Consider the following 13,044-nt stretch of genomic DNA (forward strand, 5'->3'; position numbering starts at 1 on the left):
CGTGCCGGGCCCGGGGCCGGGCGGGGGAGGGGGCGGCTGGCTCCTCCGTGCCGGGCCCGGGGCCGGGCGGGGGGGGGCTCCGTGACCGGCCCGGGCCCGTGCTCGTGCCGGGGGGGGGCTCCGTGCCGAGCCCGGGCCCCGCAGAGAAGCCCTGGTCGGGCATCGTTCTCTTTTGCACAATGTAGGGCTTTCCCCGTTTATTTTCTGTGTACTGTGTTTTGGGCCACCTGAAACCCTTTGGCCGGGGAGGTTTGGTGCGGGGAGATGGCAGGTCTGGAGCCTGAAAGATCTCGGGTGGGGGGCGGGGGAGGTATTTTTGCCTTAAAACTCTGGGCCCACCTCGTGTGTCATGTCGTGAGTCTCGTGACTGTGGCAAATGGCTCAGTCGGGCGTTTTCTGAAAATGTATTCATCCCATGCAGATGTCATCGGGATACAGATCATCTGCATCTTCATGCTCTGACAAGACAAGATGCTGAGACAGGGATGAGCTCCAGAAGGACTGCTGAAAAGAAGAAAAAACCGCACTCCACAAAGTCATGGGGTTTGTTTTTGCGTTTGGGGGGGTGGGGTGGCTTTAACAAAAGAGTGCAGTGTTGGCTGGCAGCAGCCTGCAGGGCATTTTTGCTGCCTGATCTCTCCTTTTCTTCTCTTCCACTCCTCTTTCAGGGCTGTAATTGTCATTTGGATAGTTTTAGAAGAGCAGTTAAGTTCCTCGCCTGTGTCAATGTGCTGGTAATACCAGGAAGGTGAACGCTTGAACCGGTCGGGCGGGTGGGAATAACTTGGCTGCAGGTAGAACTTCTGAGGGAAGACCAGCAAAACCAGGAAGCAAATAGCAAGTTCCCCAAAAATGTGCGGGTGTCAAACACGTAAGCGTTTCATTGCCGAATGTTTTTGGGAATATGTTCCAAATGGCTATTTTTGGTAAACATAAATTTTCAGGAGATTCAGGGTTGTGTGTGGCAAAACATGTCCCTCTGTTTTTGTGTCCTGCCGCACAAACGGCGGGCGGCAGGGCTCTTGTTCCCCGCTCTCGATATTGCCCCAGCAGGGCTGCGATATTTAGACCTAAGTGGGGATGGGTTTAGGAGTGGAAGGAGAGAGAACGCCTGTGTTCTGTAAGGGCTGTGAATGCTGACCCTTTGTCTCCGTCTGCTGCTTTTCCTGTGCGGGTGATGAAGCTGTTTTACTTTTCTCTGTTGTTCCTGGTCTAAATAGCTGCAAGGCTGTCGCCGCTGTGGGTGTGCAATTTGTGTTGCTGTGTTTCTGTGGAGTCCTAGCCACGGCTCGCTTCTAGTGTGGCCAAGGGTCAAGGTAGGGCTTTCAGCTTAAAGCTTCAGAAGCGCTGCGCGCTGAGATGGGTGTAGGTGAAACTGCTGTTGCGCCTGCAGCTGTGCTCGCAGGGATGCTGGGCGGCTCCGCATCAGACCGGCGAGGTGCCCGTGGACCTCCGTCGGGCTGCGCCCTGGGTGCGCGAGCGTGCCGTGGGTTTGCTGTTCCGGCTTGTACGTGCGAGGGCTTAACGTTTGATTTAACGCATTTCCTTTAACGGCAGGCTGTAGTTGGGCTCTAGATGGTATTCCTACGGGGGCGCAAGAGCTGTGGAATGGTTAAGCTGTTGCTGTGCCTCCAGGTGACTTGTTCAGTAACACTGTTTTTCCAGGTGCAGGTGGATGAGTCGTGCAGGGCAACGGAGGAGAGCCCAGGGGAGCGCTGGAAGAAGGTGAGTCTGTGTAGTACTGGAGGGAAGATGTGACTGATGGCTATAGGGCTCCATTATGGGTTTTACTCTTTTTTTTTGTGATCCGAGGGCGCTAAGCGATGAGCCGAGCGTGATCTGGGCCCTGGAGGTGAGTCAGGCAAGGTGACCGGTGCTTGGTGGGCTGGAGTAGGTGTTCTTTTTCAGGTTATTCAGGTTTTTTTTTCCCTTGTCTTCACTTTCCCATCCCAATTTGGGGCCGATTCCCTCAAACGGGGACTTCCCCCTGTGGGGCTGCTTATGCAGCCTGGGAGCTGCTGCCTGGGCACAAAAATACCTCAAACCCCCTGACTCTGGGTCTGCAATGGGGGGTGAAAAAAACAGAAAGAATTCTGGTGGAAAGAAAACAACTTGGGGCTTCTGGGAAAGCCAACTCCAGCTGGATTTGTGCAGCTGGAAAGGGAAAAAAAGGGTGGTGGTGGGGAAGGAACAACCACCTAAAAGCACCCACCAACCATTCTCATGCACAAAACCGAAAGTGAAAATGACCATTTTTTGTAGGGTAAAAGCACAAAAAGTCCCCACAGAACTCAGTAGTTTGGAAAAGCAACCCCAATTAATACATTATGTAAAGAAGGCAGGGGAAAAAAAAGAAAACCAAAACAAAACCCTATCACAACCCTGATGCCACATGCCTACAAGCAGTTCCTGGGGCTTATTCTGCGGGGGTGGGGGACCCAACCTTGTTCCCCAGGTTTGCTGTGCTGCTTCTCCTCCCTCAGGCATGGGCGGGGGGGGCAGTGGCATGGACAGTAGCAAGCACCAGATTTTTTTAAGCAGTCGAGAGGAAAGGACTGAAATGCTCGAGACGCTTTGCTGTTTGGTGCAGAGGCAATGAACGGTGCTGCTGGGGCTGCGAGGGGGAAAGGTGCAGAGGAATAGAAGCTCTGTGGATGCAGCCAAGTTACGGTTTCTGGATGGTATTAATCGAGAAGAGTAATTCAGATAATGCTGCTGCCCAGCGACCAGAGTTGGGTACTGAGCCCGGGAGCCGCGCACGCGCGGTGGCGTCCCTGTGATCCCCATTGCTCTCTCCGCAGGTGACAGCCCTGCGATGCTGCGGTGCCTGCGAGGTGATGCCGCCGTGCTCGTTGCTGCTTCCTGGTAAGGAAAGGCCTCCTCCGCTCCTGCTGCAGCGTGGTGGTGTGTCGGACACGATTCCCTGTGTCGGGTGAGGCCTAGGGCTGCCGGCGAGGTGAGCGAGCCCCTTTGGTGGGTGCAGGGGTGTCTCCTTGTGTGCCTGCACTACTGGGGCTGGTGGGATGGGAAGCTTCAAACGACCTGCCGAGGCAGGCTTCTGGTATGCTAAAGGCGAGCGGGTGAGGGCAGCCCCAGGAGTTACCCAGGAGCTGATAGAAGGGAAGAGGGAAAGGAGGAGGAGGAGGATGACCTTTTCCCCCTGCCCAGGGTGCAGAAGATAGCCGACTCCCCAGCTCACCAGAGCTCCCCCTCAGCCTCCCCTGGCCCCCCTTGCCCCGTGCTCCTGCCCCCAGCTCCGGCACGAGCGAGCTAGGCTACGCTACGTGCCTAGGAAGCCTCATCTCGTAAGAGCGGTAAGACACCCGTGTATCCTCTTTAGGTGGAGGACGGCCTAGAGTCTGGAGCTGCAGAAGAGGCAGGGCGGAGAGGAGGGGAAAGAAGCATCTGAACGGCTAAATTGTGCCAGCAGCACTGAGAGCGAGAGTCGCGGTGAGTCCTGGGCCACTGGGGCCCCGTTGCCTCTCTTGTGCGTCCTGGGCCCTCCCTGTCTCTCCCCCCTGGCCCCCTCTCTTTCCTTACCTGCTGCAAAATTTTTTTTTTTTTTTTGGCGCCCCCCCCGCCCCTTCTTTCTCCATCTCGCTCTGAGTGGCTCCCTGCCTCCCCGTCTTTTCAGGCCTCCCTCTCTCTGTCCTGTAGCCTGTGGCTACTTGTTCTTTCTCCGCCTCTCTCTGCCTGGCTCTGGCTCCGTTTTTATTTTTTTATTCCTCCTGCTCTGTTCTGTAGCCTGTCGGTATTTTGTCTTTCTCTGGCCCTCTTGGTCTGACTCCGTGTGTTACCGAAAAACGCGGTAAAATCGGAAACAACTCCTCAACGCCGATTTAGTATTAAAGAGCAGGCGTTCTTTATTCACGGCGCCAGATGCACGGGGGATCGCTTCTCCTGGCGTGCGTACCTCACACACCTTTCCCGTAGAATTTGTAGATCAAAATTTTACGTATTCATACATATTCATTATCGTCCTGTCTACTGATCGGTACAAACTGGCTCGTTCCGTATGTAAATCGCTGCGCAGGCTCGGTGGTGGTCCGTGAGTCGGTGGTCGCGATCTCCCCCTGCCAGAATTGCCTTTTACCTTCTTGGCTCTTAATCTTGGCAGTCTTGGCTAGTTTTCTCAGTGCGCTACACGAAACCGCGTTTTGTCATCCTTTTCTGACAGAAGCACGTTGTCTGTTGTTCTGCTGACATTAACGATCGCCTAGGGACTAAAATGCAGATCGACAGATGCGCTGATTCGTACGCTCCGTGTTCCCGTAATGGAACACCGTCTCTGGTTGGTTGATTTCATCGCTTTGGTTACATTTCCCCCCTTTGGAAGTTTTGAAATAATCATTTTCTCAATACTTCCATCCTAGATCAATAATATTCCACTATGTCAGTTCAGTGTTTGGTTCATCTTCTCAAAGTTTTCACTTGATTGTGGTCTCTAGGGCATATGCAGGTTCCATTTTATACCCAAAATTTTATTAATTTGTTGAACTACCTCTGCAAAAAAATGTGGTCCTCTCCCAGAGGACATTCCTGTTGGCACTCTAAATCTTGGTATTATTTCTTTCAGCAACATTTTAACTACTACTCTAGCTTTGTTGGTGCAGCACGAGAAAGCTTCTGGCCAACTAGAAAACTTGTCCATCATCACTAACAAATACTGCTATATCTATTTTGTCTGGGTAACTCAGAGAACTTAATTTGCTAATAATTTCCGGGAGAATTTTTTGTTTTGTTACTCCTAAAGGTGGTTTCCTTTGGTTCAGGGGATTATTTCTAGGACAGATTGGACACTTAGCTACCATGGGTTTAATTATTCTTGTCATGCCTACACACGCTACAGATGCTTTTAAACTCAAAACCGTAGCATCTACACCCTAATGTGTTTGCTCATGCTTTTCTTTTGCAAGTTCTGTCATAACTTGTGGGGTTGTTATTATTATTACTTGTTTTTCTGGTGTTACCTACCATCTCTGTGTTTTGTGATGCTTCCAATTGTTCTGCTAATTGCTCATCCAATTTATTATAATAATCTCGGTTTCAACTTTGGAATTCCGATCTGTTTTACTGGTACTAGTGCAAGGATACCTTGCTCTGCAGTCCTCTTTGCAGCTTTATCTGTCAATCGTTTGCTTATGTTTACAGCCGTCTGGCCGAATCGATGAGCTTTGCAACGCTTTACCGCCACTTCTTTTGGTTTCTGCACGTCTTCCGGAAGTTGGAGAATGTCTTCTTTATGCTGTATCAATGATTCTTGGGCTGATGGCAGTCCTTTTTCCTTCCCAGTAGCTCCATGATCGTGGATCACACCAAATGCATGTTTGGAATCAGTCTAGATATTTATCCTTCGTCCTTCTGCCATTCGCAGAGCTCGCTTCAACGCTACCAATACTGCTTTCTGTGCTGAGGTGTTCGCAGGCAGCGCCCCTGACTCCATTCCCTCGGCGGTGATAACGACAGCATATCCGGCCATTCTCTTCTCGCCCAGAGCTGCTTCCATCTGTAAACAACTCCAGATCAGGATTTTCCCAGAGGTTTGTGTCTCAGGCCTGGTCTGCTGGAATAGACTTGTTCAATAGTTAGCAAGCGATCGTGTTCGAAATTGTCCGTAAGGTTTTCTGTTGTTAAAAACATAGCAGGATTCAGTATAGCAGTAGTCTTCGATTCCACATGGTCTTGTTCTAACAGAACAACTTGATATTTCAACATTCTGCTAAGGGATAGCCAACGACCCCCCTTTTGTTCTAAAACAGTCACCGCTATGTGCGGGACACATACTGTCATCTTTTGTCCCATTGTTAACTTTGGGGCTTCCTGGATCGGCAGCGCTGCTGTTGCCACTGCCCGTAAACATCCAGGCCATCTTTTACTCACGTGGTCGAGTTGTTTGGAGAAGTAGCCCACGGGTCTCTTCCAGGTTCCCAGTCGCTGTGTCAGCACTCCAAGGGCTAAATGTTGTCTTTCGTGGACAAACAACTCAAAAGGTTTAGCGAAATCGGGTAGGCCTAATGCAGGGGCCATCACTGAGGCTCTTTTCAGTTCTTTGAATGCCGTTTGGCATCCGGGCGTCCAGGTTAAATATTTATCCTTTGATTCTTTCAGTGCCTCGTATAATGGTTTTACATACAGTCTGTAGTTCAGAATCCAGAGCTGACGCTATTTCACTATTTTCAGAAAAGCTCTCAGTTCCTTCGGGCCGCTAGGTTCGGGAATTTGACAAATAGTTTCTTTCTTTTCACTTTCTAATTGTCTTTGTCTCTGAGATATTTCAAATCCTAAATAAATGGCTGCTTCTTCTCCTATTTGGGTTTTGTTTCTGGAAACTCCGCATCTTCCTTGGCCCAGAAAATTTAAAAATTTCAAAACATTATTCTTTACTTTCTGCCACTATCAGAATGTCGTCTGCATTCTGTAACAATATGCCTCTCCCTGGGTTCTGTTTTTTCTAGACATTTCTATATTTCTAATTTTTTTCTTGCCAGCTGAGTCCCAAATATCGTAGGACTAATTTTAAATCCTTGTGGAAGTACGGTCCATGTTAGCTGTGTCTTTCATTCTGTGGTGGGGCTTTCCCATTCCAAAGCAAATAGGCTTTGACTTTTTATGCCTGGAGGTATGCAAAAGAAGGCATCCTTCAAATCTAGTACAGTAAACCATTTATGCTCCTCCTTTAAAAGAGGTCAGTAAAGTGTATGGATTAGCTACTACCGGATGTAGATCTTGGACCACCTGAGATATAGCCCTTAAATCGTGAACCAGCTAATACTCTTTGCCTCTAGATTTCTTTACTGGCGGCACAGGAGTACTATATTCTGATTCACATTCTACTAAGAGCTCATATTCTGAAAAAAATTTATAATTAACTTCTCTAATCCTTTTCGAGCCTCTCGCTTAATACGGTATTGTTTTTGTCTTACCGGCTTGGCTCCAGGCTTTAAGGTTACTTTTACCGGCTCTGCCCACTTAGATCGCTCCGGAGCTCCGCTCGCTCAAACCAAAGGAATTACTACGTTTTCCACTTCTTCGGGAACCTGTTCCTCCCTGGAGGAATCCTGTAACATAAACGCTCTCGCCTCTGTGGCTTTTGATTCTGTTCTGGTATTAGTAATTTAATCTCTCCATCTTTAAAAGTTACTTGAGCATCTAATTTACTTAATAGATCTCATCATAACAGAGGCAGTGGACATTCAGGCATATACAGAAACTGGTGAGTTGCCCATTGCTTCTCCAATTTAAACTTTAATGGCTCTAAGAAAGGCTAATTTTTCTTTGCCCTGTCGCACTAACAACACCTACTGGTTTATGATCAACTTTCTCTTTACGTGTATTCAATACCAAAGAAGTGGCTCCCGTATCTACCAAAAATTCTATTTCTTCATTCCCTAGCTTCAGTGTAACCAGGTGTTCAGCTAGGGTTGATTCCTCTGGTCTCCTTCATGCCAAGCTACTTCAAGCATTTTACCCAGATCTCTGGATTCAGGTTCTTCTAGTTTCTGAAGGTTTTTTTACTCCCCCCCCCCACCCCCCCCAATCTGGGGCTGATTGTCTTATGAATATAGAGACCAACTGAATTGCTTTTTCTGTTTTTTTCTGGGTTCAAATGAGTATATTTTCTGGTGGTCACCTTCAGCCTTTCCATAAAGGCTGAAGGGGGGGACTCCTTTAATTCTTGTCTCACTTAATAAATGGGTCAAAATTTATGGCTTTTGGCATTGCATGTCTTACTCCAAATAAAATCTGTCTCTGACATCTAGTCAACATTCCCCTGGGTCCTGGCTGATTAGGGTCCCACTCGGGATTTGTAGATGGAAAATTCTTATTCGTTGTTCTCTGTAAATTCCTGTTAGCATGTGCTCCCTGCACCTGCCTTCTGGCTGTATTCAATACTATTTTCTTGTCAGTTCCATCAAGTGAAGTATCCAGTATCACAAGTAGAGCAACACTTCAAGTTCTCACCACATTTTCCTCTTTTCAGAAACATTGCCGTAGAATCCTGTGGACATATCTCACGCTGTTTCTGCCACTCTGGATGATTCCACAGTGTAAAGAACAAATCAACATATGCCACTTCTTCCCATTTGCCTTCCCTTTTTACAAAACAACATTAATTGCAAGATGGTATGATATTGCAATGTCTCCTGTTCTGGCCATTCGTGCCCACCTTCCAATTGATACGTTGGGCACCAATGATTGCAATATTCAATTAATGGTTTCCGAGTTAGTGGGTCATCACCCCCGATGTCTTTCCAGTGCTTCAAAGTACATCCCAAAGGTGTTCTCTGTGGGATAGGTTTCTTACTCAGAAATGCTCCCATCTCCCAGTCGACTAGCAGTTGTGATAGTGCACTATCACAAATAGTAGTCAGAGGGACTCCAACCCCCGTTAGAGGTCTCACTGGGATCTGTAGCCCCCTGCTAGATATCCCTGGAGACTTCAACCCCCTGTTGAAGACCCCCCTACCCTCGGGTCCCGCTCCACAGGCTTTCGCCTAGCAGAGACTTACCAACCGAGGTACCTCTTGGCCCCAACCCGGCGTGGCTTTCGCCGCGCCTTACGGGCAGGCCTGTGGGACTCAAACCCACTATCTATCCTATGTGGGAAGCTAACGCCACATATTATTCTACCTGAGTTTCTTCGTAAACGAATGCCTTGTTTACTTCAGTCCAGGGGATCTTTCTCAGAATTCTCTGGCCTGGGGATCGGAAGCTCTCCCCAAGAATTCCTTGGGGCTGGCTGCAGGTCCCACGGTCCTGCGGATCCGTCGAGATTCAAAAGCAGGTTCCCATCTGGGGTGCCAAAACTGTTACCGAAAAACGCGGTAAAATCGGAAATATCTATTCAACACCAATCTAGTATTAAAGAGCAGGCGTTCTTTATTCACGGCGCCAGATGCACGGGGGATCGCTCCTCCTGGCGTGCGTACCTCACACACCTTTCCCGTAGAATTTGTAGATCAAAATTTTACGTATTCATACATATTCATTATCGTCCTGTCTACTGATTGGTACAAACTTGCTTGTTCCGTATGTAAATCGCTGCGCAGGCTCGGTGGTGGTCCGTGAGTCGGTGGTCGCGATCTCCCCCTGCCAGAATTGCCTTTTACCTTCTTGGCTCTTAATCTTGGCAGTCTTGGCTAGTTTTCTCAGTGCGCTACACGAAACCGCGTTTTGTCATCCTTTTCTGACAGAAGCACGTTGTCTGTTGTTCTGCTGACATTAACGATCGCCTAGGGACTAAAATGCAGATCGACAGATGCGCTGATTCGTACGCTCCGTGTTCCCGTAATGGAACACCGTCTCTGGTTGGTTGATTTCATCGCTTTGGTTACATTTCCCCCCTTTGGAAGTTTTGAAATAATCATTTTCTCAATACTTCCATCTTAGATCAATAATATTCCACTATGTCAGTTCAGTGTTTGGTTCATCTTCTCAAAATTTTCACTTGATTGTGGTCTCTAGGGCATATGCAGGTTCCATTTTATACCCAAAATTTTATTAATTTGTTGAACTACCTCTGCAAAAAAATGTGGTCCTCTCCCAGAGGACATTCCTGTTGGCACTCTAAATCTTGGTATTATTTCTTTCAGCAACATCTTAACTACTACTCTAGCTTTGTTGGTGCAGCACGAGAAAGCTTCTGGCCAACTAGAAAACTTGTCCATCAGCACTAACAAATACTGCTATATCTATTTTGTCTGGGTAACTCAGAAAACTTAATTTGCTAATAATTTCCGGGAGAATTTTTTGTTTTGTTACTCCTAAAGGTGGTTTCCTTTGGTTCAGGGGATTATTTCTAGGACAGATTGGACACTTAGCTACCATGGGTTTAACTGTTCTTGTCATGCCTACACACGCTACAGATGCTTTTAAACTCAAAACCGTAGCATCTACACCCTAATGTGTTTGCTCATGCTTTTCTTTTGCAAGTTCTGTCATAACTTGTGGGGTTGTTATTATTATTACTTGTTTTTCTGGTGTTACCTACCATCTCTGTGTTTTGTGATGCTTCCAATTGTTCTGCTAATTGCTCATCCAATTTATTATAATAATCTCGGTTTCAACTTTGGAATTCCGATCTGTTTTACTGGTACTAGTGCAAGGATACCTTGCTCTGCAGTCCTCTTTGCAGCTTTATCTGTCAATCGTTTGCTTATGTTTACAGCCGTCTGGCCGAATCGATGAGCTTTGCAACGCTTTACCGCCACTTCTTTTGGTTTCTGCACGTCTTCCGGAAGTTGGAGAATGTCTTCTTTATGCTGTATCAATGATTCTTGGGCTGATGGCAGTCCTTTTTCCTTCCCAGTAGCTCCATGATCGTGGATCACACCAAATGCATGTTTGGAATCAGTCTAGATATTTATCCTTCGTCCTTCTGCCATTCGCAGAGCTCGCTTCAACGCTACCAATACTGCTTTCTGTGCTGAGGTGTTCGCAGGCAGCGCCCCTGACTCCATTCCCTCGGCGGTGATAACGACAGCATATCCGGCCATTCTCTTCTCGCCCAGAGCTGCTTCCATCTGTAAACAACTCCAGATCAGGATTTTCCCAGAGGTTTGTGTCTCAGGCCTGGTCTGCTGGAATAGACTTGTTCAATAGTTAGCAAGCGATCGTGTTCGAAATTGTCCGTAAGGTTTTCTGTTGTTAAAAACATAGCAGGATTCAGTATAGCAGTAGTCTTCGATTCCACATGGTCTTGTTCTAACAGAACAACTTGATATTTCAACATTCTGCTAAGGGATAGCCAACGACCCCCCTTTTGTTCTAAAACAGTCACCGCTATGTGCGGGACACATACTGTCATCTTTTGTCCCATTGTTAACTTTGGGGCTTCCTGGATCGGCAGCGCTGCTGTTGCCACTGCCCGTAAACATCCAGGCCATCTTTTACTCACGTGGTCGAGTTGTTTGGAGAAGTAGCCCACGGGTCTCTTCCAGGTTCCCAGTCGCTGTGTCAGCACTCCAAGGGCTAAATGTTGTCTTTCGTGGACAAACAGCTCAAAAGGTTTAGCGAAATCGGGTAGGCCTAATGCAGGGGCCATCACTGAGGCTCTTTTCAGTTCTTTGAATGCCGTTTGGCATCCGGGCGTCCAGGTTAAATATTTATCCTTTGATTCTTTCAGTGCCTCGTATAATGGTTTTACATACAGTCTGTAGTTCAGAATCCAGAGCTGACGCTATTTCACTATTTTCAGAAAAGCTCTCAGTTCCTTCGGGCCGCAAGGTTCGGGAATTTGACAAATAGTTTCTTTCTTTTCACTTTCTAATTGTCTTTGTCTTTGAGATATTTCGAATCCTAAATAAATGGCTGTTGCTTCTCCTATTTGGGTTTTGTTTCTGGAAACTCCGCATCTTCCTTGGCCCAGAAAATTTAAAAATTTCAAAACATTATTCTTTACTTTCTGCCACTATCAGAATGTCGTCTGCATTCTGTAACAGTATGCCTCTCCCTGGGTTCTGTTTTTTCTAGACATTTCTATATTTCTAATTTTTTTTCTTGCCAGCTGAGTCCCAAATATCGTAGGACTAATTTTAAATCCTTGTGGAAGTACGGTCCATGTTAGCTGTGTCTTTCATTCTGTGGTGGGGCTTTCCCATTCCAAAGCAAATAGGCTTTGACTTTTTATGCCTGGAGGTATGCAAAAGAAGGCATCCTTCAAATCTAGTACAGTAAACCATTTATGCTCCTCCTTTAAAAGAGGTCAGTAAAGTGTATGGATTAGCTACTACCGGATGTAGATCTTGGACCACCTGAGATATAGCCCTTAAATCGTGAACCAGCTAATACTCTTTGCCTCTAGATTTCTTTACTGGCGGCACAGGAGTACTATATTCTGATTCACATTCTACTAAGAGCTCATATTCTGAAAAAAATTTATAATTAACTTCTCTAATCCTTTTCGAGCCTCTCGCTTAATACGGTATTGTTTTTGTCTTACCGGCTTGGCTCCAGGCTTTAAGGTTACTTTTACCGGCTCTGCCCACTTAGATCGCTCCGGAGCTCCGCTCGCTCAAACCAAAGGAATTACTACGTTTTCCACTTCTTCGGGAACCTGTTCCTCCCTGGAGGAATCCTGTAACATAAACGCTCTCGCCTCTGTGGCTTTTGATTCTGTTCTGGTATTAGTAATTTAATCTCTCCATCTTTAAAAGTTACTTGAGCATCTAATTTACTTAATAGATCTCATCATAACAGAGGCAGTGGACATTCAGGCATATACAGAAACTGGTGAGTTGCCCATTGCTTCTCCAATTTAAACTTTAATGGCTCTAAGAAAGGCTAATTTTTCTTTGCCCTGTCGCACTAACAACACCTACTGGTTTATGATCAACTTTCTCTTTACGTGTATTCAATACCAAAGAAGTGGCTCCCGTATCTACCAAAAATTCTATTTCTTCATTCCCTAGCTTCAGTGTAACCAGGTGTTCAGCTAGGGTTGATTCCTCTGGTCTCCTTCATGCCAAGCTACTTCAAGCATTTTACCCAGATCTCTGGATTCAGGTTCTTCTAGTTTCTGAAGGTTTTTTTACTCCCCCCCCCCACCCCCCCCAATCTGGGGCTGATTGTCTTATGAATATAGAGACCAACTGAATTGCTTTTTCTGTTTTTTTCTGGGTTCAAATGAGTATATTTTCTGGTGGTCACCTTCAGCCTTTCCATAAAGGCTGAAGGGGGGGACTCCTTTAATTCTTGTCTCACTTAATAAATGGGTCAAAATTTATGGCTTTTGGCATTGCATGTCTTACTCCAAATAAAATCTGTCTCTGACATCTAGTCAACATTCCCCTGGGTCCTGGCTGATTAGGGTCCCACTCGGGATTTGTAGATGGAAAATTCTTATTCGTTGTTCTCTGTAAATTCCTGTTAGCATGTGCTCCCTGCACCTGCCTTCTGGCTGTATTCAATACTATTTTCTTGTCAGTTCCATCAAGTGAAGTATCCAGTATCACAAGTAGAGCAACACTTCAAGTTCTCACCACATTTTCCTCTTTTCAGAAACATTGCTGTAGAATCCTGTGGACATATCTCACGCTGTTTCTG

The 13,044-nt window shown here is 46.7% G+C and overlaps 1 long non-coding RNA gene across 4 annotated transcripts in view; it reads left to right on the plus strand.

Annotated features, from left to right (window-relative positions):
* Positions 1–3,344: 3,344 nt before the first annotated feature.
* LOC135311199 (uncharacterized) overlaps positions 3,345–13,044 on the plus strand; it is a 75,782-nt gene continuing 66,082 nt past the window's right edge. For all 4 annotated transcript variants that reach the window (XR_010371001.1, XR_010371000.1, XR_010370998.1 and 1 more), the window contains exon 1: positions 3,345–3,450. This is a non-coding gene — a long non-coding RNA (uncharacterized LOC135311199). The remainder of the gene's footprint in view (positions 3,451–13,044) is intronic.

This window comes from Phalacrocorax carbo, unplaced genomic scaffold (assembly GCF_963921805.1).
Source record: "Phalacrocorax carbo unplaced genomic scaffold, bPhaCar2.1 SCAFFOLD_122, whole genome shotgun sequence".
In the NCBI taxonomy this organism is placed as follows: domain Eukaryota; kingdom Metazoa; phylum Chordata; class Aves; order Suliformes; family Phalacrocoracidae; genus Phalacrocorax; species Phalacrocorax carbo.